This window comes from Pezoporus flaviventris, unplaced genomic scaffold (genome assembly GCF_033815535.1).
Source record: "Pezoporus flaviventris isolate CSIRO_AGI_PZ_B2104156 unplaced genomic scaffold, CSIRO_AGI_Pfla_v1 ptg000007l, whole genome shotgun sequence".
Classification (NCBI taxonomy): Eukaryota; Metazoa; Chordata; class Aves; order Psittaciformes; family Psittacidae; genus Pezoporus; species Pezoporus flaviventris.
Genome location: NW_026892555.1, coordinates 92,791,817 through 92,818,323, shown reverse-complemented (window position 1 = coordinate 92,818,323; position 26,507 = coordinate 92,791,817). Strand labels below are relative to the sequence as shown.

Genomic DNA, 26,507 nt, shown 5'->3' with positions numbered 1-26,507 from the left:
GGGGCGGCGGGGAGCGGGCGGCGGCGGCGCGGGGAGACCGGCCTCAGGGGGGCTGCCTCGGCGCGGCCCGGCAGCTCCCGCGGTGGGGTGCGTGAAGCGCGGCCACCGCTGCACCCGCGGAGTAGCTAATGGTCGTTCCAGGTGCGGGTCCTCAAGGAGGGGATCCGTGCCTCCCGCAGGAGGGTTAGTGCCCACCAGGAAAGCAAGGTGGCAGCCGGGGGCTGGCACTGAGCTCCATCGGCACAGGGGTTCGGGAGTCTCATGGCTGCTCTTTCAAACCAGGCGGTCACTCCCTGATTCAGCGTGTGTTATAGCAGTCATAATAATAATACTAAATTCAGCAGTGATCATTGCATGGCCATCCCCCTTTGAAAGGCAGAAGGCTCTGGAATAACCTTAGCTACCTCAAACCACAGCTACCAACACATGGGGCCCATTAGCTCAAATATGATTTCCCCTGAAAAGCTGGTTAATCCAGTCTTCCTGCAGGCAAATTTAGATCGTCGTGCACTTTGCACGCCTGTGAAGTGCAGGATCGGGGCTCTGCGGCCGTGCTGCCATTGAAGATAATGGACAAAAAAGGCCGACCTTCTGGTGTGTGTACCGTGGTGACTCGTCAAGCGCTGGAAGCATGCCGCAGCTCTCAATCTTCGCCTCAGCCAGTGCAGTGCAAAGGAGACACAAGCCTCTGCAGAAAAAAAGGGTATCTGCGACCCATTGTTCGTGTGTTTGAGAGCATCAGGAAGCTGCTTACCACAGGAATCAGTCGCAGTTATAAGCATTGGTGGGTGCCGAAAAGCTTGAGGAGTAGGCTTCATCTTAGAATATATCTACATTGTAAATACATAAAGAAGAAAAGATTTGTTGTCTGACAGGCTGCTCGTGAGGTTTTAGGCTGTCATAAGCTGCTGCAGTTTGCTGCGGTCCCACGAATGTGGCACTTCAAAGCATGCCTCAGAGTTTTCTGATAGGTGAATTTCTAGTTACCAGTGAAGCCCTGTCTATTCAGGCCTTGAAGACTGAGCACTAGGTCTGGAATTAGCATGGTGGGGGCAGAGGAAGGGCCCTAAGAGCCAGCGAAAATTACACCCCTTGCTTTTATTCATGCTGTAGAGAGTACTACCACGTCTGCTCTGAATAACGTCTGTGTTGCCTCAGACTTCAAGTCCCATTACAGGTGATTACAATAATCAAGAGATAACAAATTCACGAATCATCCTACCCAAGTCCTTGTATGAAAGAAAGGGCATCATTTCCGACAGACTGGATGTGGAAAAATTAATTTCCTGGCATCCAAACACAAGAACAGCCATGCTGGTTGAGACAAGTCCATCCAGTCCAATAGCCTGTCTCAAACAGCAGCTGATGCCTGGGGAACAGCATAAGAGAGGGGTAAGCACGCAGTGATAGTTCCCTGGCATGCTGTCCCAAACTCCAGCAAGCTGCGGCTCAGGGACTTCCCTGAGACAGATGTGGTATCTTTAAATTTAATAGCCCTTGATGGATTTTTGCTTCCATGAATTTGTGTAATTGCTTTTTGAACTCATATCAATTTTTGACATTGCAGCATCCTGTGACAATTAGTGGCACGCTCCAAAAAAGCAGGGTGTAAAAGAAGAGCCCTTATTTTGTTTGTTTTGAACAGGCCACCTAATAATTTTATCTGATGCTCCTAGCTCTCTTGTTATGAGAGTCAATTACAATCATTCCCTATTTGCCTTCTTGGTGCCATTCATTATTTTGTAGACTTCTTTCACATCCCACTCACATTTTCAGTTTTCAGACAGATACTTCTAATCTATTTTGAAATCCTAATACAATAGCCATCCCACATCCTGGACTTTCCTCTGGCTCCATCATTACTGTTTTTGAGCTAGTGGGCTTGGACGTCAGGATGTAGGCATATCAGATGCATTTATACGAGGACGTAGCAGTGTTTTCGGTTTTGTTCCTTCCATACTAAATCCTAAAATTTTATTTGCCTTTTTGAATGCAGCTGGGGATGGATCTGGCATTTTCGTAAATATATCTAGATTTCATAGCACTTCAAGGATTTAATCTCTCAGATCTAACAGCTAGTCCAGTACCCTTGGCTCTGTATGTAAAGTTGTCTGTTTTGCTCATTATAGTACACATATCTACGCTGAAATTCCTCCTTCATTTTATCACCCGATTACTCAGTATCATGAGATGGTTTTTTTGTCATGTGTCATGTTTTTACTACCATAAATAATACCGTGTCACCCACAAGTTTGCTACCTTGCTGTTCATCCCCTTTCTAGAGTATGAGTCCAGCAGATGGATTTGATACCTACTTAGAATTCTAGCAAAACCAGTGGGGTGCTGGGGAGGGAGGAAGTAGTAGTGGGTACCTTGACTACTTTTTCTCTTTCCATCAGCACAGATTACATCTCACCTAGATTTGGATTGAGCCAGCTGCTCCTCAGGGAGGTCCTGAGAGGCTCTCTTTGACCCTGCAGCATATTTGGAGTGATGCTGGTGAAGGCTGGCTGGCATGAAGGCCAGCTGTTAAGCTGACATAACCAATTTACACTAGCTGAGGATCTGGCCAAAGACATGGAGTCCCAAGTGCTAGTCAGCCCATCACAGCAATGGGGACATCTGACACAGTAGTGCAGTGGCCTCAGCTGGACACTGTGGTGGAGGCAGATGGGATGGACTGAGTGGAGCCTTCAGGGCAATCCTGGTTTGAGGGCAAACCTGTGGAGGCAGCGCCCATCCTTTTGCCCACCTGGTGGTGGTATCATCATACCTTCCACCACACAAGACCTGACAGGTATGCTTATTATTAATAACGAGCGAGGCTTTTGGGGGCAGGCCTCATGCTTTCTCGCTGTTTGCTAGTGCTGAGTGAAGCTGGTCAGAACATGCTGCGAGCGGTACTCATGCAGTCAGAGCTGTCCCCGGTGCATCCCCATTCCAGCATGTCAGCCAAGCATTTAAGACACCTGCTTCTTTTCGTTCCTGTGCTGGCCATGGACTAATAGGGACAAACGGGAAGAGGACCTAGCAGAATGCAGAAAATAATCATCCTGTGCCAAAAGGGAATGTATGATCAAAACTACAATGGGCAGGCAAGCAGTGAGGCAGTGACCCGAGGCAGCGCAATGTGTCAGGAAGAGAGAGCAGCAGCCCAGGGACAGCAACAGCCCAGAGCCTCAATTTGTAATGAATGTGTGGACCACATGCCAAAAAGTCTCTCCCCACCTCCTTGCTCCAGGGAGCTCTCCTAATGTTCTTAGCCGCTTGGACATCATGAGAAAAAGAGCCTGCATGTTTCTAACACACAACCTAAGGCATCTGCTGAAGCAGAGAAGCACTGCCGAACCTGCCTCTAATGCAGAGTGCTCTAAACACCTGTGAGTCAGATGATGGGAAATTCTCCCTGTCCTCACAAGTGCAGATGACTTTGAACCTTCTGGGCATTTTAGCAGTTTACCATCTGCACATATAACCTTTTTTCTGAGCACATGGAAGTCTTGTAGGAGGATGTTAAATCCAGGAACCAAAATAAGGAATCATGTTTACACCTGCTACATCTGTTCAAGAATTTCCAGCCTCTATTGCGCTTTTGACTTTCCCATTGCCCCTCCTCCTCCCTCCTGTTTGGTCAAATGCCACCATGTGAAAAACAATCCTGTATTTTTCCCCTAAGTTTCACAGACTTTCTATCAAATCTTGTGAAAACTTAGCAAATGAAATAAGCTGTGAAATGGTCTAGCTATAGAAGCAAGTGCTGCCTGCAGTATCTCTTGCTTATCCAGGATTGTCTGGATACTGGGATTGATTGTGAAGAAAAATGGGACTAACTACCAGAAATATGGTGATTTTAGTTTTTTTAAACTAGAATAAAAATGAACAGTCAAGCCATTTCTGATACAGATAAAATCTTCCTGCAGGCCAGGTGCAATAAAACAATTTAATAAAAAATAGAATTATAGCACACAAAAAAATCAACACAAAGAACAACATCATCTTTGTTAGCAGATGCCCCAGTCAATAGTAACTGGTTTGTTATAGAAAACACACTAGTATCTGCTGTCAGAGGTGATCTCTTTTGCTGAAAGAATTACCTATATGATTACACCTACCACAGAATCAGAGCCATAGATATGAAACATTTATGAAAAGGAGAAAAGCTGCTTGACTTGTTGGGAGTGATAGCAAAATAGTTTCTGCTGAGCAGAATTCAAAGGAGATTCCTTTTCCTTATTTTTACCAAATTTTATGTTAAGATTGTTGTTGGAAATATTATACAATATTTCTCAGTGAAGCAAGTGCTTTCATTAAAATTATTTCCAGAGTAAATTTTTATAAATTTTATAAACAATCAAATTAGTATGTTGATAAGATGAGGCAAAATAAGCAAGAGATGCAAAAAAAATATTGGATAAATTCAGACATTTTTCTCTGAGTAATCTATTTTTGATAATGGCTTTTCTCTTGGAAGATTTACACTGGCTTTGTGACTACATGAGCTGGATTATTAATAATATGGGCAAGTTGGCAGTACTGGGAAAAATCCTCTGCTCCCCATCATTTCCCAATAAAGCACAGTTAATGGAAGAAAAATGCTTTCATGGGTCAGCAGGTAACTAAAGGAAGTACCATGTAGTGATTGTGGCATTTGGTGTTATGATAGGGCCTCTGTTCCTTTGAATTGCAGCGTGATGCTTATGTGACACATACTTTCTAAACAGCAAGAGAAATTAACAATATTAAGGTCAATATAGGACATATTTGGGAAGGGCTGAGGCAAGTCCTGTGGTCCTAACTCAGGCAAATTCTCACTGACAGGTCTTGGCCAATACAATCTGCAGGTGTCCACTTTCTTTCAGCATTTAGCACAGTATTCAACCAGAAGAAAACAGTTCAGTAATTCATTAGGATATGATCATGCCGGGCTGGTTACTAATTGTTCAAAATACCATTGGAGGCACTCCAGGATGCTGCACAGCACTCCACAGCTGGCAGCCATGGTACACAGGCGGGTATGCCACCCAAATAGAGCTGAATAGCATGGGAGCCGGGGGAGGAAAGCAAAAATTCCTTGCTTCCAAGCCCATGGGAACCTTCCTGTGCTGTGAGCAGGGAGCTGCAGGTGCAGAGGGCTGCAGGCAGGATGAGTGCAATGCGCAACCCCACTGTCTCGTGCCGAAGAGAAATGTTAGTGGCAAAATAATTTTACTCCTGGCTGTCAAGTGGGAACTGCGGGGTTCCTCTCCTAACAATGAAAGGCAGACAACTGTGCATTAACAGCCCTGCCGGTGCACAAAGTGGCCTAGCCTGTTATTAAACTGTACAGCTAAAGCTGTTGTTCTCCACTTAGCTGAAAGTGAGTTACCATATTGCAGGTCCCCCAAGACATTCCCTACCCTTGACATATCCTCTCCCTCACATGAGTGGTAATGACTGGGATCAGATCCCTCAAGCTTCTGCCTGGGCTGCTTTACCTTGCTTTAGAGCAGCTTCTTTGAATAGAGAGAGCTGGTCTTTTGTTCCCCCCTTCTCTCTGCTTCCCCCCAACACACGCCCCAGCCTTTATTCCTGAAATACTTTTGTGGTCGTAAGGATCTTTCTCTGCAACAAATACAGCCAAGATAACTCAGTTGTCCTCTAAAGCAGGTTGCAGGTGGGGTTCCCATGCATAGCATAGGTTGAATTTTAAATGTATGCAAATAAGCATGAGTGTGCTTGACCCCGTAGCACAGAAGCATGAAAGCATGAGGATTTACTCACTGACAGTTTTTTCATGCACTTTTAAGTTCACATTTTCAAATTTGGCTCTGGAACTAAGAGAACTGTAGTAATAACAAGATTTCGACATCCTGGGAAATTTCACAGCCATACTGAGTAAAGACTTGTGCCTAAAAAGCTGTACAAAGAAGATGTAGATGTATTTTGTTACACACACATTCCTGGTTTGTTTTTTTCTAAGGAAAAGATCTGCTTAGTATTAATCTCACTTCCTCAGGATAGACTGGATGGCCTTCACACATAGTGCCGTAACAGATAAAATCAGTCCTTTCCCTCGCAGCCTTTCTCTGTCACTGCTTGGCTTTGCTTGTATTGTGTGTATCTAGTCTTGATCTGTCGCTTTCTCCAAGGCCAGAAAAGTAAACTCATCCTCCTGACTCATAGCTCCAGATGGATTCAAGCTCAAACACGCTGTCCCCCTGGAATTTGGCATATGTAGGTTTATATGCCCTAATCAATCAGGCTGATTTCAGTTAATCCTAATCGTCCTATTAGGGTTCCCAGATAGCAACAACAGCAGCTAGAAATCCCCAAGCAGCCTAATTGACTTCATCTAATTACATTCCTTCTTGAGATTTCCATTAAACTACCCCCTGAATTCATTACAGTGGTTGGCTGTAGGTTTTTAGGACTTCTTCAAAAACATATGGGATGGCTCGGTTCTAGGCAGCCAAAGTAGTTACTATATATATAAGACCTTGCCACCTCCACATAGTAGCTATTTGTCAGTCGTCCTGCTTTAGCATATATCAGATGTGCCGTCTAATCACTGTGGGAGATACCAGTTTTGACTTCTGGCACTTAGGCTCATTTCTGCCATGTGCTGCCTGTGGTTCTTTCCTTGTAGCACTGAATGAACCGCACAAGTCAGAGACTGCCAGCTCCTATTAACCTTTCACATAAAGGATTTATAGATATGTCTCATTATAAGGTAAGGAGCTGACATTCATCTCAAAAGCAGTTTGCCTGGAAAAGAACGCTCTTTTGTCAGTATTTACCTTCCTCTGTGCTCTTTCTGTGGTAGTAAATTGTAAACTGCTCAGCCAGGATGGCATTTGTCATAGTGAGGTTTCTTTAGCTAATTTGATCATTTCTTCCATTAAAGTAATGCTCTGGCTTCCCAAATGTTGCTAAGCTTTCAGTTCCTGACATTTGCAAAATGCAGTAATATAGCCCTTAAACAAGGCATGGCTATCTTTCACCCTTGGAACTTAAAAGGGAGAACTTCTGGGGCAAGGATAAAATTGTTGAGCCCAGGCTGGTTTCTTCTGTACATGCAAATGAGAGCAGCTTCCATGAAACCCGGGAAGGCTGGAAGCACAGGATCCTTTTCATAGGTGATTCCACACACAGTATGCATGCATATCAGTGCTTTGAATGGAGTTCACTTAAGAATGAAAACAAAATACACAGTACACACTGGAAGACAGGCACTTTGACAACTGTCAGGCTGGAAAGTGCTTTATATGTAAGACAAGTCGTTGTGTTCAGTCTGTTTGGAAACTGATGCCACTGCTCGCTTTTATGGACAGTTCCTCTAGGTGGAATGACACCTAGAGTCATTCACACAGAAACTGCCAGACTGATGTCAGTAAGACAGCTGAGTGTTCAGGTTCATTGGAAGGAATACAATACTTTCACTAAAATAAAATCTTTGACCATGCACAGAGGAAGCAGGTCCGAAAGGAACATACTAGTGCCAAATATTTACTCTTGCATCTCTGCTTCACAGAGGGTGTGTTCCCTTTCAAGGCAGAGTCAAGGACAGTCAAGAACTTCTGTGTGAATAACACCTGATTGCTGCAGAAAACAACCGTACTTAAGACAAACAATGTATGTGGTGAGTTTAACTAAGTTTAAGACTTTGTACATCACAAAGTGATAAAGTGATGATGGGGGAAGATTATATTTTACAAAAATATTGATGTTTATACTAGATTAATGGCTGTTTGCCTGTAGAGACAAACGGTGAACCCAGTATCTATCCAAGGTCAGGCTGTGTCCGCATTGCAGACACAATAAGTAACTAGAAAGTTTTGTGCACAAGGATTTGGCCTAAATTGGTATTTCTAAGAGCTGGCTAAGGTTGCTAATTACTTCTCTGAATAACTTTGAACTGACGCTTCCTGAATCATTTTCATTCCAGGGGGATTAGTAAATCTTTTTAGTAAAAGGAACACACAACAAAACTTATAAAATGCAGTTACAAAAACTTCCTATAATAACTGAATGTCAGTTTGGGGCTACTTTTCTTGCTTTTCCTGTTCTCTTTAGGCACTAACATATAAAAGGAAGCTGGGGATGGGAGGAGTGGAAGAAGTAGGAAGGAGGGGGGAGAAAAGGCCAAAAGCAAAGAGAATACAAACTAGGACTGAAGAAACCGTAAGTGCCTTCTCAGAATTGGAGACAACAGTGACTTTATCAGAGATGCAGACAGTACTTTGTAGGCACTGGGAGAATCAAAGGTCTTCCACTCACCAGAAACACTGGCTGAGGCTCTTTGTATTGTTTCAAGCAAACACAGGCAGGCTTTCTACAAGTGCAGTATACAGTTGGATGCAATTTAACCTTATGTAAAACACTTGACTCCTTATATTAAATATTATGCTTTCCAGATTATTTACATGACACAAACAAGGGAGGGTCTCAGTGATTTTGGGGGGTCACTTTTAGACTCTTTGGGAAAGCACACCTTTGCTGTGTGGCTTGGTTTTAAATTTTAAACATTCTGACTTCAGTCCAGAAAAGTCTGAGCTGACATGTTTCTCCTGCTGATATGCAGAAATTCCACATCCTGAACTTCTTCCTTTTCATCAAATGATCAAATGATGTGGTCTAACCCATCTTTTGTCCCTCCTGCTAAAGTACAGAACCACACAGAAGAATGGAAAACATGCAAATAAAAAAAGCTCCTGAAATTGTGAGGAGCAGAAGTGGATTATGCTAACTCAGGTAACACTTCTTTTGAAGCACTTAGACACTGATTTCGTAGAATCATAGAACAGTTAGGGTTGGAAAGGACCTTAAGATCATCTAGTTCCAACCCCCCTGCCATGGGCAGGGACACCTCACACTAAACCGTGTCACCCAAGGCCCTGTCCAGCCTGGCCTTGAAAAATTTGTTCATCCAGTCACAATTTCCACCTCTCTCTGTGGGTGTGGACAGGTGTCTATTTGCCTGTTCTCAGGACGAAATCTCTGAAAATGTTACACAAAGAATCTGCTCAGTAGGGCTGAAAGCTTCTCAGTGTTTGTTTGGGATTTTTAAGAGCATGTTATTTGTAGGCCCCTGGTACTCAGTTGGGCATAGCTTTTGGGGTCCAAAGCCACATTAGGCAGAAGTGCTTAGACGCTGTGGGAAGCCTCCAGATTTCATCATCCATACTATCTCCTGCTGGTACCAGGACAAGTTCTCTACCTGTTTCTGGTTCACCACTCACAGCTGTGCCTACACTCACAAATGCAACATAGCTGCCGACCTGCATGTGGGGAACAGCTGGCTCCCTGGGAAGCCCACGGAAGTCAAGGGGAGGACAACATTAGTGAACGACAGACTACGGGGAGGTCCCCAAAGTGCACTTTTGTTCATCTAGTTAGCCATCAATTTCACCGGCTCAGCGTGTTGGCTGACAGCTCCCTGAGGTTTATGAAAAACAGGAGGGCACACTGATGCTTTCTGTTGCACCAACTGGGACAACCGGAAAATGGTGACATTCCCAATTTCATGGATACAGTACTGTCTTCCTTCCCTTACAAACAAAAGGGCTGCATTTTTTTTTCTCACAGTAATGCTGAGCATGTCACAATCTAAGGAGGCTAGAGATAGGAAATGGCTTATTCTGGGGGAGAAGCCAGTGCTTTCTAGGAGAGGAGTGGGAAGCTGGGATGCCTTATATATCTGACAGTGGGTGCTCAGTGTGATTTTGAGATCCAGGGTAGTTCTGCTGAGGAGGCCAGCTCTGGGGGTGGGCATATCCTCAGTGCTCTCAGACCAGCTGACCAAAATCCTTTGGTGTGAAAATTAATCCTTAGCATTTCTTTTCCTTCAGTGGGACTGTCTGTGCACAAATGCCCTGTGTGAGGGATAAAGGTGGACCCTACAATATCTCTTCCTTTGCCTGTCATATATTTTCTTTACTGAGACAAGCAAGATGAAAGAAAACATCTCCTGTTCCTGCAACGTGAGCTCAGGCAAAGTTGATCTCACTGTGAGAAAGCATTAGCTTCTTAATTTGTGCTATTGAAACTGTCTGTGGACTTCCATTTGGTTGGGAAAGGAACTCCAAAGTAAAACAACTGCCACGCAGGGGAGGCTGCAGATGGCTCAGTAGTAACACACATACTGTACACCTGCACATGTTTGGCACAGAAGGGTTTGAGTGCAGATTTGTGAGCTAGCCAAGGGAAGACAGATTTATTTTTTTGAGGAGGCGGGAAGATCAGATCACCTCCAGGTGCTACCCTGATAAACAGAGAGAATAACTCACCAGTCCTCTACAGTTCTTCTCTGATCAACTTTATCCTTGAGATAGGAATTAGAGGGACAGATATGTTATCTGGGAAGTTGTCCAGATTAATTTACAAGGAAGTTAGATACTCAGCATAGGCCTGCTGTAAATAGGTTATTGGGGGTTGGTTTCTTCTCCCCCCTTTTTTTTTGAGGGAGGAGCGTGTTTGTTGTTTGTAACAGTATCATAAGCAGTTGGGACACCAGACACAGCTCAAGCTCCCCAGTTCTTTCGTAACTGCAGATTTTGGGACCTGGATGTAGTTTATTAATAGGCAAACCTCTCTTCATTTTGCTTTTTAGGTCTGCTCTGCAAAATGAAATTCAAAGAGATTTTGTAAAATAACCAAACACTCAACCCCCCTTTATTTCATTCAGAAAAAGTCCTCCTCCAAAAGTCTGTGTTAGGGAGGAAGCTCTGAGGGTATTTTGCACTAGCTCCAGGAGGCTGAGTTCAGCTTGCAGTACAGAGAACAGCAGCAGGTGTCCTGCAGCTCCTACCCAGAGCCCAGCAGTCAGCAGCAGAAAATGGGAGGTCAGCAAGAACAGCGTGAAATGCTCATCCATATTTCTTCTTGCCATGTACCTCTCAGCTACCATGCAGCCCACAGTCCTAGCTGGCTGTACTTTTTAAGGCAGGTATAGCCCAGCTTACTTAGGTTGGACATATCACCGTGGGGGGCATCACAGTCCCTGAGCTACCTTGCTTGGAGCAAGTACTGCTACACGGCACTGAGCTGTTCCACCTGGGTGTGCCCTTCCTTAAAACCTTCTGGAGTTTCTGCCCTGTAAAACAGAAAGGTCTTGAGAGAGGTGCATGCAGAAGGAGAAAGATAAGAAATGCTCATCATTGCTCCTGTTGTTTCAACTAAAGCCCACAGGCAACATGTCTGGGGGTGGAGCAAAGCCCTTTCTTTACAAGGTGGTCATAGCAGTTCAATGTTGTTTTTAAAACCAGTGATTAAACTAGTGTAAAGCACTGTGTGGTTGCTGTCACTTCAATTTAGCATTGGCTGGTATGGATGACAGCTTGCATCGATTCTTGTCTGTCTAATCTAAATTGATACAAGCCTGATTTCAAATGAACTAAGCCTGTCTGAAGAGTGTTATGCACTTTTTTAAGCTCATGAATTTAAAAGAAAACCTTTGACCAAAAGGCTGCAGGTTTTTCACAAAGACAAAACTCACAGCTCAATACTGATTTTGACAGTTCTCTCATTAACCTTCACTGCAGACAGCTGAGGAAAGTTATTTAGGGAGCGAATGGTCAATACTTTGCCTAAGTAAATATATAACACAGACAACCTAGAAAGAGATACTTATTTTGCGTGACAGCAAGAAGAATGAGAAATGATAAGCCAGAGAATTCATCTAGAATACTTTCTTCGTTCTAAGTAAGCTTCTCTATAGACAAAATGAACACCAAAGTAAGCCTAATGCTACATGAAAAGGCAAAGACATTACTTCTGTCCTCTTTTTTGGACTGTTCTTAAACTCTTCAGAGCACCCAGTTCTTTCTCCTTTCAGCTGAGCAGGACAGACTGCTGATCTCACCCAGCACTGTCACATATCTGGGGCTGAAGGAACCATGCAGTGTTGAACCATATGAACAGAACTAAAGGAGAAAAGGACAGAGGAAGCAAACAGGAAATGCAAACACAGAGGACCAGAAGAGTGAGACTGCAGAGAAAGACTTCTCAAGGGTTTGATTGGCAGCTGGTGTGCTTGGACAACTAGGACAAAAAGCTGTGGTGTACACACAGTTCATGTTGTATGCAGTGCTTGTCTGCCAGTGTTCAGGCAGTGCCTGACACAGGCCTCTCTGAGCGTAAGCAGTTGTGTGTGCACTCCTTCCACATTTTGGGACAGCTGGAAGCAAGTGCCTCCAGCCCAGAAGCAGTGTAGCCAAGTCAGCTTGGGTTCAGCACTATGCTATTCATCCAGCTTGATAGAGGAGACAGATTACTCCAAGCCTAGCTCTCCACCGCACCTTGCTGTGATGACTATGCAGACGTACAGGGCAATATCCTCTATGGGATGCAACACATGCAATTGCAGGCACTGGCTCTCAGCAAAATATTTCACCTGCTTCATCTCCTCCTGAAAAGCAGGAGGACTGCTACATGCATGCGCCTGTGCAGAAGGGAGAGCCAGCCAATTCAAATTCACATGGGTATGCTTTTTAAAGAAAAGTAACAAAGTTCACTTCTCTTCACAATTATTTTTAATATTTTTCTTTCCAAGTGCTCATCGCATGTGTTGGCTTAAGATCACATAATGCAAAACTTTCAAATTGTTCGTAGCGCTCAGGCTTCCATGGACCTTTATCAAGCACAGCCAGGTAAAATCCAACAACAAGCAGGAAAGAAATGTCAGAAAACATATAATGTTTGCATACCTTAAAATTCCATTGGGGAGAGGGAAAAATAACAAGTGCAAACAGCAGACCTTCCTGTTCACCGTAGCTGTGTTCCAGCAGACTGGTAGTTCTCACAGCTTCAAGAAGGCTATGTTAACCTGACACAGAAAATGGCTACAATTTCCAGGTGCCAAACTACAACCGTCCTTGCGGTTTGACAACCAGAAGCACAGTGCTTAGTTAAAACAGACAACTTTGCTCCAGCCTGGCAGAAGTGATAAAATACATAGTGAAACTTCAGAGTGAGCTACTCTCTCTCTCCTACTCCCCTTTTTTGCTATATTTTTCCTCTGGTGGGTTGAGGTACCCAGTTGGAAATCCCAAAATAGAGGAAATCCAGAAGCCTGCTGTTTCACTCGATCAGCAAAGCTTCGCCTCTGGGCTGAGATGTAAAAGTTCTTGGGGTTTTGCACTCCTCCCCCGCAAAGCTTGGCCTGGTTTGTAGTTTTGGAATAAATATGGAAAAAAGAGCCTGTCCCTTTAATGCAGAGGAAGTGAGAAGGGCAAAACTGTTCCCAAGAAGTCAGTAAAAGTGGTAATGCCTATTAATGATTGCAGCAGAGTGTTTTTCAGTTGCCCTATTAAAGGAGCTCTTTGTCCTAATAAATACCAACGAAAAAGCTTGCTCTCAGAGCACCTTCCCTGTACTTTATTTATAATGAGCCTTCTAATGAGTACATAGTGTTTATGCTTCCTTGAGAGACTCATCACTCCCTCTCTCAGTCTGTTATTTAACATACAGTACTCCATGAAGGTGTCCCACTTCATCCCCAAAGCCTCCCCAACCCCTCCCACACACAAACGTTCGTGTAACTGTTTCAAGGGCATATGCAACTGTGAAGGAAAAGTGAGCACTGGAAAAGAAGCAGACATCCCAAATGTTACGCCCTGCACAGCAGGAAGAGGAGCAGGCAACCCAAATTGTCAGTATGGCAGCGTAGGCCCACCAAGGACAGCTCTAAAGCAGTTCCTACATGTCTTCAATCAGGAGTGTTCTTTCATTGGTACTTAAACAGGTCATAACCTGTCTGTAACATTGGTAAAATACCTGGTAAACCACAGTAATTTGATTGTGTCAGCTGGGTGTCCTAGCCCTTAGTAGCTACTACTGACAACAAGACCTAAGAGTGCTCAGCCACTGAGATTCATAGGTGTCCTCCGCTGGTAACAACATGATAAAGCAAACCTGTTCCTCTTTGATGCGTAGTTTTAGGGGGATTGTTGAAACAAAGAGTTCACTTGTCAAGCAGCATTTTTGCCAAAGCTCCTCATGGCTGCAATTTGCCATGGCACATTCTGTATCTGGCTGTGTGATTCTATATGTGTGTGACATGAGTTGAATTAGTAACTCTGTGAGGCTTTACGTGGTTTTCTCTTGCCATTCGAAGTCATGCCTTGAGACTGGGGGATCCTACATGAGACAGCCCTAATGTGATCTTGTGAAAGAACAGAAGTAATTTATGTTACCAGGGTGCCTGAGAAAAAAAGGGAGACTATTACAGGGTTGTTCCATTGCCTCAGGCCAGGAGATACACTCTGAAGACTCTCTTTTATTCTGTGTTTTTCTTTTAAGCTTTGAAGCTAAGAATAAAAGGGTTTCCCATCCTTAAGCATATCAGTTACCTATCCTCTTTCTAAGCCTCTGCAATGCCTGTTTCCACAGGAAACCAAAATTAGGCAGAAGAAGATTACATAAGGAGATTTGGTATCAGTGTTTGACATTGACTTTTTTATTTGCTGCCCATCATAAACAGAACCCCATAAGCATAAAATAATAACAGCAGTAGTCTTTGTGGTATCTAGCACATTGGCATTTAGAAAGTCAAAGTTGTGTTTGGGATTGAGGAATTAATGGAAATAAAAGGGCTCTTTGATCTGGAAGCATAAAAGAAAGATGCTCCTCAAAGAATACTTTTCAGTGCTTCATGCAAGCAAGCAGACTGATGATTCACTTCATCTTGTTTGGAGGGTGCTTCATTACGTAGCTGAGCCCCAGTGGCAAGGGACGATGGACTCCTGGTCCTCTCACACCTCATCTTGGGCTTTGAAAACTGCACTGACCAGGAGAAAGATAGTGAAAGATAGTTCCTAGATCAAACTGGGGTGTCCCATGTAGCAAAGGCTTGAACCTTTTGTTCTCCTGGAAATGAAGCAGCACTGGGAGCACTGAAGCAGCACTGCTTCTGGGAAAGATTTGAGCACAGGCTTGAACCCTTCAGAAAGTGTACAGCCAATTTCTAAACAAGCCAGAACTTGCACACTCTGTTCACATTCAGCTTCAGATGTGACACAACTCAATAATCTATCCTGGAGATGACAAAAAACATCTGATCCTTGTCTGGACCATTTTTCCAAGCAAGCAGAAGAGAAAATGCTCTGAGGAACAGATGATACCTTGCTGAGAAAATAAAAATATGTCTATGAAGCATCTGTACTCCCAGTGTCTGTTCACCCACTCTATCTCTTCAACTTTTCTTTGGATGAAGAAGAAACAAAACACCAGAGAGCTCACCTGCAGAGAAGGGAAGATAACTACATTTCTGCCTTTCTTATCAGAGAATGGGACAGATAACTACATTTCTGCCTTTCTTATCAGAGAATGGGACAGTATGCCCAAATTTTTGTGAAGGACATCCAGAGGATTCAGCAAGGTGTGAGGGAGCAATCACAACTATAAACCTCAAAACACAGCCACCGTCAGAGCTCCAGTGGATTTTTCAAACTTAAACTGTGCGCCTGCTTTTAATAGCTGGCAATTATTGCTGACTCAGAGACCATAAGGATGAAATTAGAAATAAGATACACCTTCAGCCTTGATCTGGGACCTTTCTTTCTCATTTTTTGAGAGTTGTGATGCCCAGAGAGGTTTGGATTATACCCACTGCTGTATGAAATGATGACTCCAGGACAGCACTTGAGGCGCTTCAGTCCCCTTCCCTTAGGAAGCCAAGTGTGGTGAACAAGGCCCTGTGCGCTTTGAGAGATCCCAAACTGTTTTACTTAATGATATCATAGACAGGCGGATATTACAGTGTGCAAATAAGTACACTTAAAGCAAAGTGTGTTTCCTATTCACTTTACAGTCAGGCATATCTAAGGGTCTAAGCCTTGTCATTAGGTTTGGCCACTTTCTAGTATACATTGCACAACAAGGAGTTGTGCATTACCTTCAGAGCCCACTAAAAATCCACAAGCCCATTTCTGTAATAGAAGACACTAAGAATTTCAACAGAAGTAAAAATGTGCTCTAAACCAGTGGCAGGACAGCACTTGAGCATAATACATGTACAGAAAATGTGTATATTTAATGTATGTATATATCTACTGATTTATTTAACCATAAATCATATAAATCAGTTATAAGACTTTCCTCAAGAACATGGCTAATGTTTTGGTTGGTCATTATAAACATCATTTGATCTTAGGCGTGTGCATACACACATGTATGTTTTTGTGTGTAATGACACATTCTGAATCATTGAAACGATGGGCAAGTCTTCTACCTCCCAGCGTTTCCCCACAGCATGTTATCTCACAGTTTCATGAAACTTGCCAAGTCCTTCGATACTTGTATACTACTTATTCTTTCATTGCAAATACATCACTTACAACTAATGATTAGTTCGTATGAGTGAAGACTGTAACCAGTACCTAGCTCCCAGAATAGCAAGAAAAATTACTTTTGTGGGCTGTTTTAATCTGATGACATTTACAGTCTCTGCCCAGGAAGATCTGAATTATTAGTAAGGCTAAATGCATGAAAGAAGGGAGCTTGGATTATCTTCACTGAGCAGATCATGTGTTCACAACAGCAGAAGGGTGCTGCTTTCTTACAGCAGCTTTACCAAATGTCCAGTGAATCTTGTACACAGTAAATAAAGTTCTTGCTTTTAAAGATGGTGCTGGGAGGAGTTTATTCTCTCTGGCAATTGAACATCAACTGTTCCAACTTATCAAAAGAGAAAAGCTGTTTTAATTGCTGTATTACCCAGAAGAAAAGCATTCATTTTAGTATCCATTTTTATCTACAGTGTTCTTCAGGCCAAGATAAACCTTTTTCCATCTAACTGCTACCAGAGGTTGTTTTTTTTCTAACAATTAATTTCCATCTGTTTCATCACCTAAGCAAGCACTCAGTAGTCTATTTTTTTTTTAAGGCATGGGTTTTGGCAATGCCTTTCATCTTGTCTGGGTTTTGTATGAAACAATACTTTCTGTAGTTCCTCTGGAAAGAGGAGAAGGTAGTGGGAAACGGGTGGAAAGGACACATCGCCAATTTGATTTTGCTCTGTTGATTAGAAGCACTAGAAGTAACTATTCCAACTCTGTCTCACTGTTTGTTTCTGCTGTTAGGGTGCTTGAGTGATAAGGAAGAGTTCTTTTCTCCTCCTCCTCCTCCTATCTGGCTGAAAGGGTTATATTTAAATAATGGTTCCCTTAGTCCTGTCTGTTCTGCAAGTTGATGCTAAAGTGGTTGCTTCTTTATTGTTAAAGTAGATAATAATTTTTAAATGCAGAGCTTTCACAGCAGGCAGCTGAATGGCTGGACAGATGGCTGGGTTGTTATTTGGGAGTCCCTGAGCTAGCAACTCCTTAGTCATCAAGGTTCTCCAATTATTGTCATCTCCCACTTACATGTGTCTCCATTGATTCATATCAATATCACAAAGGGCCATTTTTTTGGATTTAACCCTAAGAAACAACGATGGCAGAAATGTGCGGAAATAGCAATTTATGATAGCCGGAAGTGGCCCCTATCATTGGAACTAAGATTAGCTATTGCTTTTGTTGTTGTAGGTTCAGCAGTTCACAGTAAATGGCATTCAGCATTGATGACAAAAAAAAAAAAAAAATCAGATATTTTAACAGCAAGGCATTAGTACAGACTTCTAAAAACAAGACTGTCAGGGAACAACTTCTTAATCTCATTTGAATTCAAATGCAGCTTTACACGTGTTGGTTACATATGGTTTTTCACATTAAGATGTAAAGTTTATACAAATAGAAGGTGTGAATGGTTCCCCTGAGTGCTGATGACAAATATTCCAGTATCAACACTTAGCTGTTAAGCTTACCTTAAAACTTGTTGGAGTGGTAAGCTTCTGGTAATTTCTCTGCCAGCATTAGACAGGAAACAGTGGAGCTTCTGTGTACTTCTCACAGATACTAACTGGAGCTCAGACCATGTATGAACTATCCTTCTCCTGCTGTTCCAGCTGGCTGATAATTCATGATTAAAGATCCACAACATGCGAAGTCAGAGCCCAGAATCATTGAAGGAAGTTGAATAAAAAAAGGCCTTGGAAGTCATGTGAGTAGACAGCAACAGTCTTAATTCAAAGGAACCATTAAAGTCAATTAATCCTTCTTGACTGGGACTATAGCTGCAGATTATTTTTTTTTTAATATATAGTCTGTCAGGAAGATTTCCAACAAGACTCCAATAAAAGAAATTGCAAAAGAAGAGAAAAGAAGAAAATAAAAAAATAACATCCCTACTTTTAAAGGTCTCCTAGATATCTTGATATTTCACTAATGGGTGTAGCAGAGATACTAGAATGCCCAGTTTCCACAGATGATAACTTTATCTGGCATAGTCATCACAGTGATCTCAGACCAGACAAGGAGAATAAACAATTGAGCTAATAAGGCTTTTCCTTCTGCAATTTCTTTAACTCCTGGTGATCTGTAACACTTCTGTGGAAATGATGGAGACTTTTTAGTAATGGAAACCTAAGTCAGTTTTGTTAGTGAAAACCTGGGGGATTTTAGCCAGAATCACAAGAACACAAATTAATTCTCTGTATCAGATTTCATTACAGGAAAGCTTATGGAATTTTTCACAGTGGAATCTGAAGGAATGAGTCTGAGCAAATGTTTAATATCAAAATGTCAGTAGAAGAGGTTTTAAAATACATCATAACAATTAATAGTAAACCCCTACATTCATGTGGTGTTACCCAAAAGTTCCGAAGAAAATAAAATATTGAAAACTGGTCTCCATCTCAGACATACAGAAAGTGGCAGAAGTGATACCACTATTTGAAAAATGGTTCTGGAACAGAGGTGGTCCAGAAAACTAGACACAATTTCTTTGGTTTCCAGACCAGATATACTACTTGCAACTAAGAACATAATATATTTACACATGGATAAATTCAATATAATGGCACAGTCAACAAAGCTTTTGAGGAAGGAAGTCACACCACCAAAATCTATGAATGTTGACAGAGGATAAACAGATGGAAAAGGGTGACCACACTGGTACAGTTTACTTGCATATCCAAAAGTTTCTTATGAAGTCTTATAGCAAAAGATGAGATTTTCATGTGGGGTGGTAAATTGGTATAAGGTAGGAAGCAAAGGAATATAGGACATGAAGGTGCATAGGACTTGCTGAGGTGCATCTGTGGATCCCCAGGGAACTAGAAGATGAAGTTGCTAAGCCACTATCCATCATATTTGAGAAGTGGTGGCAGTCCAGTAAAGTTCCCACTGACTGGGGGAAAAAAAAATGCTAGGAGGATTAGCCAGGTTAATAACTGGTTAAAAGGGTGATGTCATAGTCAGGGGTTTGGGTGCCTTGAACACGGGACCCAAGTTTGTAGGCTAGGTCTATGGGGGGCTGGTGGAGCTGGTCTAAGGGGAAGAACAGTTTTGGTAGGAGGCTTGCCAAACTGGTCAAGGAGGCTTTAAACTAGATGTGTTGGGGGAGGGGGGCATCATTCCATCCCAACACACCCAGTCAGTTGCCAGAACCTATAATAAATGCTTGGAACAATGTAGATATATTCCAGCCGCTCCAGCCAATGAGCCGGCTTCATTTGGAGCTCGGCTCAGATGCCTCTATACAAATGCCCGTAGCATGGGGAACAAACAAGAGGAATTAGAAATGTGTGCACATCTACGGGGGTATGATATAATAGGCATCACAGAAACATGGTGGGATGGCTCCTATGACTGGAGTGTTGGAATGGAAGGTTACAGGCTCTTTAGGAAAGGCAGGCCTGGCAGGCAGGGAGGGGGAGTTGCTCTTTATGTTAGGGATAGGCTGGAGAGTATGGAACTGTCTGGGGACAGGTGAGCAGTCAACAGAGTTTGTGGGTCAGGGTTAAAGGGAATATAGCTATGGGAGACATTACTGTGGGGATCTGTTACAGACTGCCTGATCAAGAGGAACCTGCGGATGAAGCACTCGCATAGACAGATAGGAAAAGCCTCACGCTCGCAGGCCCTTGTTCTCATGGGTGACTTCAACCTCCCTGACATTTGTTGGAAGGACGGTACGGCCTGGCACAAGCAATCCGGGGTTCCTCAGTTGTGTGGAAGACAACTTCCTTCTGCAAGTAATAGAGGAGCCAACAAGGAGAGGTGCCATGCTTGACCTCATGCTGGGAGGGGCTCGTTGGAAATGTGACGCTCCAGGGCAGCCTTGGATGCAGCAATCATGAGATGGTCGAATTTGAGATCCTCAGGACAGTGAGAAGAGCGTGCAGCAAGCTCACTGCCCTGGATTTCAAAAGAGCAGACTTTGGCCTCCTCAGGAACCTGCTTAGTAAGGTTCCATAGGATATAGCCCTAGAGGGCAGGGGCGCCCAAGACTCTTGATTGATATTCAGCTCTGACCGCACCACCCAAGTCTTGGAAGGCAGACACAGGGACTGTGAGAATGAAGACCTTGGGCCCGCTGTAGGAGAGGATCTGGTTTGAGACCATCTTAAAAACCTGAACGTGCACAAGTCCATGGGACCTGATGAAATCCATCCGCGGGTCCTGAAGGAGCTGGCAAATGAAGTTGCTAAGCCACTGTCCATCATATTTGAGAAATCATGACAGTCAGGTGAAGTTCCCGATGACTGGAAAAAGGGAAATATAACCCCCATTTTCAAGAAGGGGAAAATGGATGACCTGGGGAATTACAGACCAGTCAGTCTCACCTCTGTGCCTGGCAAAATCTTGGAGCAGATTCTCCTGGAAGGCATGCTAAGGCACATGAAAATCAACAAGGTGCTTGGTGACAGCCAGCATGGCTTCACTAAGGGGAAATCCTGCCTGACCAATTTGGTGGCCTTCTATGGTGGGGCTTCAGAACTGATGGACAGGGGTAGAGCAGTTGATGTCATCTACCTGGACTTGTGCAAAGTATTCGACACTGTCCCACGTGACATCCTTGTCTCTAAATTGGAGAGGCATCAATTTGAAGGGTGGACCACTCGGTGGATAAAGAACTGGCTGGATGGCTGCACACAAAGAGTTGTGGTCAATGGCTCAATGTCCGGCTGGAGACCAGAAACAAGTTGTATTTAACATCTTCGTTGCTGACATGGACAGTGGGATTGAGTGCGCCCTCAGCAAATTTGCTGGTGACACCAAGCTGTGTAGTTCCGTTGATAACGCTGGAGGGAAGGAATCCAGAGGGACCTTGACACACTTGTGAGGTGGGCTGATGCCAGCCTCATGAAGTTTAACCATGCCAAGTGCAAGGTCCTACACCTGGGTCGGAGCAATCCCAGGCACAGCTACAGGTTGGGCAGAGAAGAGATTCAGAGCAGCCCTGTGGAGAAGGACTTGGGGGTGCTGGTCGATGAGAAAATGAACATGAGCCGGCTTCAGTGTGCGCTTGCAGCCCAGAAAGCCAACCGTATCCTGGGCTGCATTAAAAGGAGCGTGACCAGCAGGTCGAAGGAGGTGATCCTGCCCCTCTGCTCTGCTCTCGTGAGACCTCACCTGGAGTATTGTGTGCAGTTCTGGTGTCCTCAACATAAGAAGGACATGGAACTGTTGGAACAAGTCTAGAGGAGGCCAGGAGGATGATCAGGGGACTGGAGCACCTCCCGTATGAAGACAGGCTGAGAAAGTTGGGGCTGTTCAGCCTGGAGAAGAGAAGGCTGCGTGGAGACTTCATAGCAGCCTTCCAGTATCTGAAGGGGGGCCTATAGGGATGCTGGGGAGGGACTCTTCATTAGGGACTGTAGTGATAGGACAAGGGGTAATGGGTTCAAACTTAAACAGGGGAAGTTTAGATTGGTTATAAGGAAGAAATTCTTTCCTGTTAGGGTGGTGAGGCACTGGAATGGGTTGCCCAAGGAAGTTGTGAATGCTCCATCCCTGGTGGTGTTCAAGGCCAGGCTGGACAGAGCCTTGGGTGACATGGTTTAGTGTGAGGTGTCCCTGCCCATGGCAGGGGATTGGAACTAGATGATCTTCAGGTCCTTTCCAACCATAGCTATTCTGTGATTCTATGACTGGAAAAAGGGAAACACAACCCCCATTTTTAAAAAGGGAAAAAAGGAAGACCCAGGGAACTATAGGCCAGGCAGTCTCACCTTGCTGCCTATGAAGACCATGGAGCAGATTCTCCTGGAAATTAAGCTAAGACACATGGAAAATAAGATGATTGGTGACAGCCAACATGGCTTCACTAAGGGCAAATCATGCCTGACAAATTTGGTGGCCTTCCACAACGGAGTTACACCATTGGTGGATAAGGAGTGTGACCAGCAGGTCAAAGGAGGTGTTCCTGCCCCTCCACTCTGTTCTTGTGAGACCCCACCTGTAATACTGCGTCCAGCTCTGGGGCCCCCAACACAAGAAGGATGTGGGCCTGTTAGAGTGAATCCAGAGGAAGTCCACAAATATGATGAGAGGGGTGGAGAACCTCTTCTATGGAGACAGGCTAACAATTGGGCTTGTTCAGCCTGGAGAAGAGAAGGCGCCAGGGAGACCTTAGAGCAGCCTTCCAATACTTAAAAAAAAGTCTCCAGCCTACAAGAAATCTGGAGAGGGACTTTTTACAAGGGCATGTAGGGACAGAACAAGGGAGAATGACTTTAAACTGACAGGAGATTTATATGAAATACAAGGAGTAAGTTCTTTACTGGGAGGTGGTGAGACACTAGAACAGGCTATCCAGAGAAGTTGTGGATGCTCCACCCTTGGAAGTGTTCAAGGCCAAGTTGGATGGGGCTTTGATCAACCTGGTCTAGTGGGAGGTGTCCCTGCTCATGGCAGGAGGGCTGGAACTAGGTGATGTTTAAGGTCCTTTCCAACACAAACCATTCTGTGATTCTATGACCAATTTTCACAGTGGAGGAAAGTTTAGTGGAATAACACAGTGATGTGTACTGGGATTATATAAATAAAATAAGATGAAAAACTGGGTAAATAATGAAGTATGCTGATGATACTCAATAATTCAAGATAACAAAAATGCAATTTGTCTGCAAAGAATTCAGAAATATCTCATGATATTGAGCAACTGGATAATACCAGGGCAAAGTAAATTTAATTCTGACACTTGTGAAATATCATTGCTGTGGTTTAAGCCCAGGACAATCATGCATTAATAAAATAACATCTATGTGTGTTCACATATACACAGTGTTATAGCTGAGTTCTTGGTGTTATGTGGACAAGGCTCTGAAAATATCAATTCAGTGGCTGTCATCTGCCAAAGCAGTGTCTAAAGTGTTAGGAATCAGTAGGAAAGAAATCAAGGGTAAAAAAGAAAACATCATTGTGCCATTGTATAAATGTTTTGTGTTGCTCCAACCACCACAAAGAGGAATTAGTAGATTGAGGTGAAGTGCAGAGCAGGTAACTGGGATAACTGAGGTTTAAATAAAGCTTCCATACAGGAAAAATAAGGTCGCATCTACTTTAGAAAGTAATTAGGTGCTGAAGGCTGAACTGACAGATCAAAGCAATTGATGCTGAGAGCTCTACAACTGAAGGGAAATCATTTCAGGCTAGATTTAGTTCAGTCACCTGGGCTGAATGTCCTTACTACACATGGGGTCCAAAGCTGACTGTGGAACCAGTCATTGATTTAGACCCTTCTGTTTCTGGTAGGACTTGTAACATGTTTACAGCAACCCTGAAGCACAGGTTTTAGTTTGGTACAGCCAGAAGCAACCAAGAAATGAATAGTAAATGAAAGTAATTGCTTCAGACCTCACATTGAATAAAAATGCCAATGTAGATAAGGAGTAGTTGGCTTTTGTTCATTTATTTGTGGGGTTTTTTTATCAGTCATAGGATTTTCTTGTTCAAGGCAGAAGAAAGGTGATTGGAAAGGGCTATAATAGAGGTCTGTAAAATCAAAGAGTACTTGGGAAGGACAAACAAGGAATAATGATTCACTCTTTTTTCTAACATCAGAAGTAAAGATACCAAATGAAATTAGCAGGCAACAGACTTAAAGGAAAAGGAAGTACTTTTTCACACACTGCATAATGAAATTGTGGAACACATTACACAGGATGCTTGCAAGGCCAAAACCATAAATGAGTTCAAAAAGAAATTATACAAATTAATGGAAGAAAGGTCTGTGATGAAACCTGATAATGTAGATGCAATTTACAGAAGAAGTGACAGATTTTCTGAAGCTAGAACCACAGTTTACACTCCTTATTCTTTCTCCACTATCAGACACAGTCAGAGGCATGATGTTGCACTAGATCTTTGTTTTGGCCTCATATTATTCTCAGGGAACTATATCTCAAAGTTGCTGCTAGAGTGGAAAACCCAGTATTCAAAGTTCAGGCACAAAAATGTCATCAGATTACCCCTCACACGTTTGTGGTCTTAACAGCAATTCAGCTGTCCTTTTTGGTGCCTTCTGATGGTGATCTCTGATTATCACTGATGTGTGAAACAACTATTGCATGCATGTTCACAGTGGCTAACACCTTGGCTGGAACACCCTTCAGATGCCTTCAGTTCAGTTGCACTTTCTGAACCTGAGGAACAGTGTCTGAGAAGAGTAAAAACACTGAAAAAGTATTAGCAAAGACTTTGGATGTTCAATAACAAGTATTGAAAAACACTTGCTATTCAATACTTGCAATTCAGTAGCAAGCGTGGCCTAAAAAGCATCCATAAAATGGAACAAATGGTGCTGAGCTCCCCATATCTGCGCTATATGTGCTTGTCTGGGGATTAATTTAAACTAGCTTTAGTCTGATCCCAAGGATATGAATACTACTCACAATCGGATCACACTAAAAGCATTGCTGGAGCACATACTGCAGTTGAGTTTCATCCAAAAGGAATCCAGTTTGCATGCTCCAGAAATACCCCACAGTATGAACCAGAACTTAGTAGGAGTGTGGGGGGCAGTCAGGAGATTTACTGCAGAAAAACGTGCCTGATCCAAACTCAAATGCTTATATGGTACACCCACTGACTACTACAAGAAGGCTTTGTAAGGGGCTATTGTCAACGTGCCATAAGTTAAGAATTTATGCTACTGTGAACAATTAAAGTTTTCCAAATTATTCCCTTCTTTTTCTTTCCTCTCCCTACAATTTACATTTTGATTGTGTCGACCCATTTATTTAGTAGTTAATTCATTGCTCGTAAACTGAGAAATATGGCTCATTGAGCTTATAGACAATGTCATTTATTTTCCCATTTTTTAAGCACGAGCTTGAACTGTTTTGTCTTCTTTTTAAATAAAGCTTCCTAGACATCATCAAGAAGTCATATGTGGTGGGGGCACACCCATGAGATTACATGATGCCACAACCACAACATGCAGCTCTCAACATTCGTGCTAAACATACAAGGCACTAGGAGCAGACTGCTTGTGTATCTTTCCATTCAAAACTGTGTCCCTGTCATGCAAGCTACTATAGCTGTATATTACACAGGAATGTGTCTGCTTTCCAGAGTTGTGAAGGTGGGGTGAGATAGTGACTGAGCAGCCAGAGCTAAATTCACCATATTCACTTTAGGGACCAGTGTGTTTGCAGAATCCAGAGCAGCTTTTTGTGGGTGACATTCTTACTGGCAATGGTCATTAGCAACAGCAAACCTTAACAGAGGCTGATAAACCATTGGGAATCTGCCTTAATTTCAGGAGAGCTAACGTTAATGACAGGTTAACAACATCAAGTTTTAAACCCTACACCCGCTGCGTTTTTTTCTCTCTTGGCATGCACAGGCTGATACACAATCTCTCTGTTCCAACCTCATCTTAGAAACAAAGAAAAACCCATCACCAAGCAGTTAAACAACATAAATGATAGTATAGCAGAATGTCCACATTTGATTATAAATAAAATGTAAAACCATTACCCATGTATTTGTTTTTCACTGAAGAAGATGTAAGAAACATGCATGTAAAGAAAGCATAATCCACTTTGACTTCAAGCATCTTCCAGTTTGCAATATCTCATATTTTCTAGAAAGGGTAGGATGTGACCAACATGTCCATATGACATAATGAGCGGTGGGAATTATAGTTCAGTAATGCAGCACAGATAACCTAGTTCAGAGGCAATCATCAGGCTGATGAGCTGCAGTTTACAGGGGAGGAGTCAGTGCAGCCAGTGGGACTTAATAAGATAATCTAAAAAAAAAGTGCTTAACCTTGCTATGCTACCTCTTCATCTGAATGGAAACACATTCATATGCTGAATTAAACCAATGTGCACATCTTTATTGGTGACATAGATTGCAATTCCTTTAGTCCCTCAGTAGTGTGGCAGGATATGCAAGTTGAAGGCCAGGAGAGGGAAATTACCAACGATTGTGTGCCAGAAGCATGCTAAGAATAAATCTTCCCTCCCACTGTATATTGAATTTTATTTCAAACTGCTAGTAGAAGTAAATGACATTACACTTAAGTTCTTGTGAAGACAAAAAATTGTGTCATTTAGGTTAAAAGCCATCACAGTTCTACTAAAATTTTCACAACAAATATAAAATAATTTGCTATGCTAGTAATAATTCAGAGTTCTGGCTGAATCTAATTTAAACTTTTCCTCACAGCTGTACTTCCAAATTTCTTACGTTTGC

At 43.0% G+C, this 26,507-nt stretch overlaps 2 long non-coding RNA genes across 5 annotated transcripts; one reads left to right on the top strand and one right to left on the bottom strand.

Annotated features, from left to right (window-relative positions):
• Window positions 1-49: 49 nt before the first annotated feature.
• LOC133267317 (uncharacterized) lies at window positions 50-23,692 on the top strand. 4 transcript variants are annotated; one of them, XR_009742737.1, is made up of 5 exons: window positions 50-141; window positions 490-784; window positions 7,511-7,611; window positions 17,921-18,015; window positions 23,556-23,692. It is a non-coding gene; the product is annotated as an uncharacterized LOC133267317 (long non-coding RNA). The 4 variants fall into 4 exon arrangements; XR_009742736.1 differs by having other exon boundaries at window positions 7,511-7,618; XR_009742739.1 differs by having other exon boundaries at window positions 56-248; window positions 7,511-7,618.
• On the bottom strand, window positions 14,896-18,139 carry LOC133267318 (uncharacterized). Its single transcript, XR_009742740.1, has 3 exons — window positions 17,888-18,139; window positions 17,780-17,857; window positions 14,896-15,102 (listed from the first exon to the last, which is right to left on the bottom strand). It is a non-coding gene; the product is annotated as an uncharacterized LOC133267318 (long non-coding RNA).
• Window positions 23,693-26,507: the final 2,815 nt, after the last annotated feature.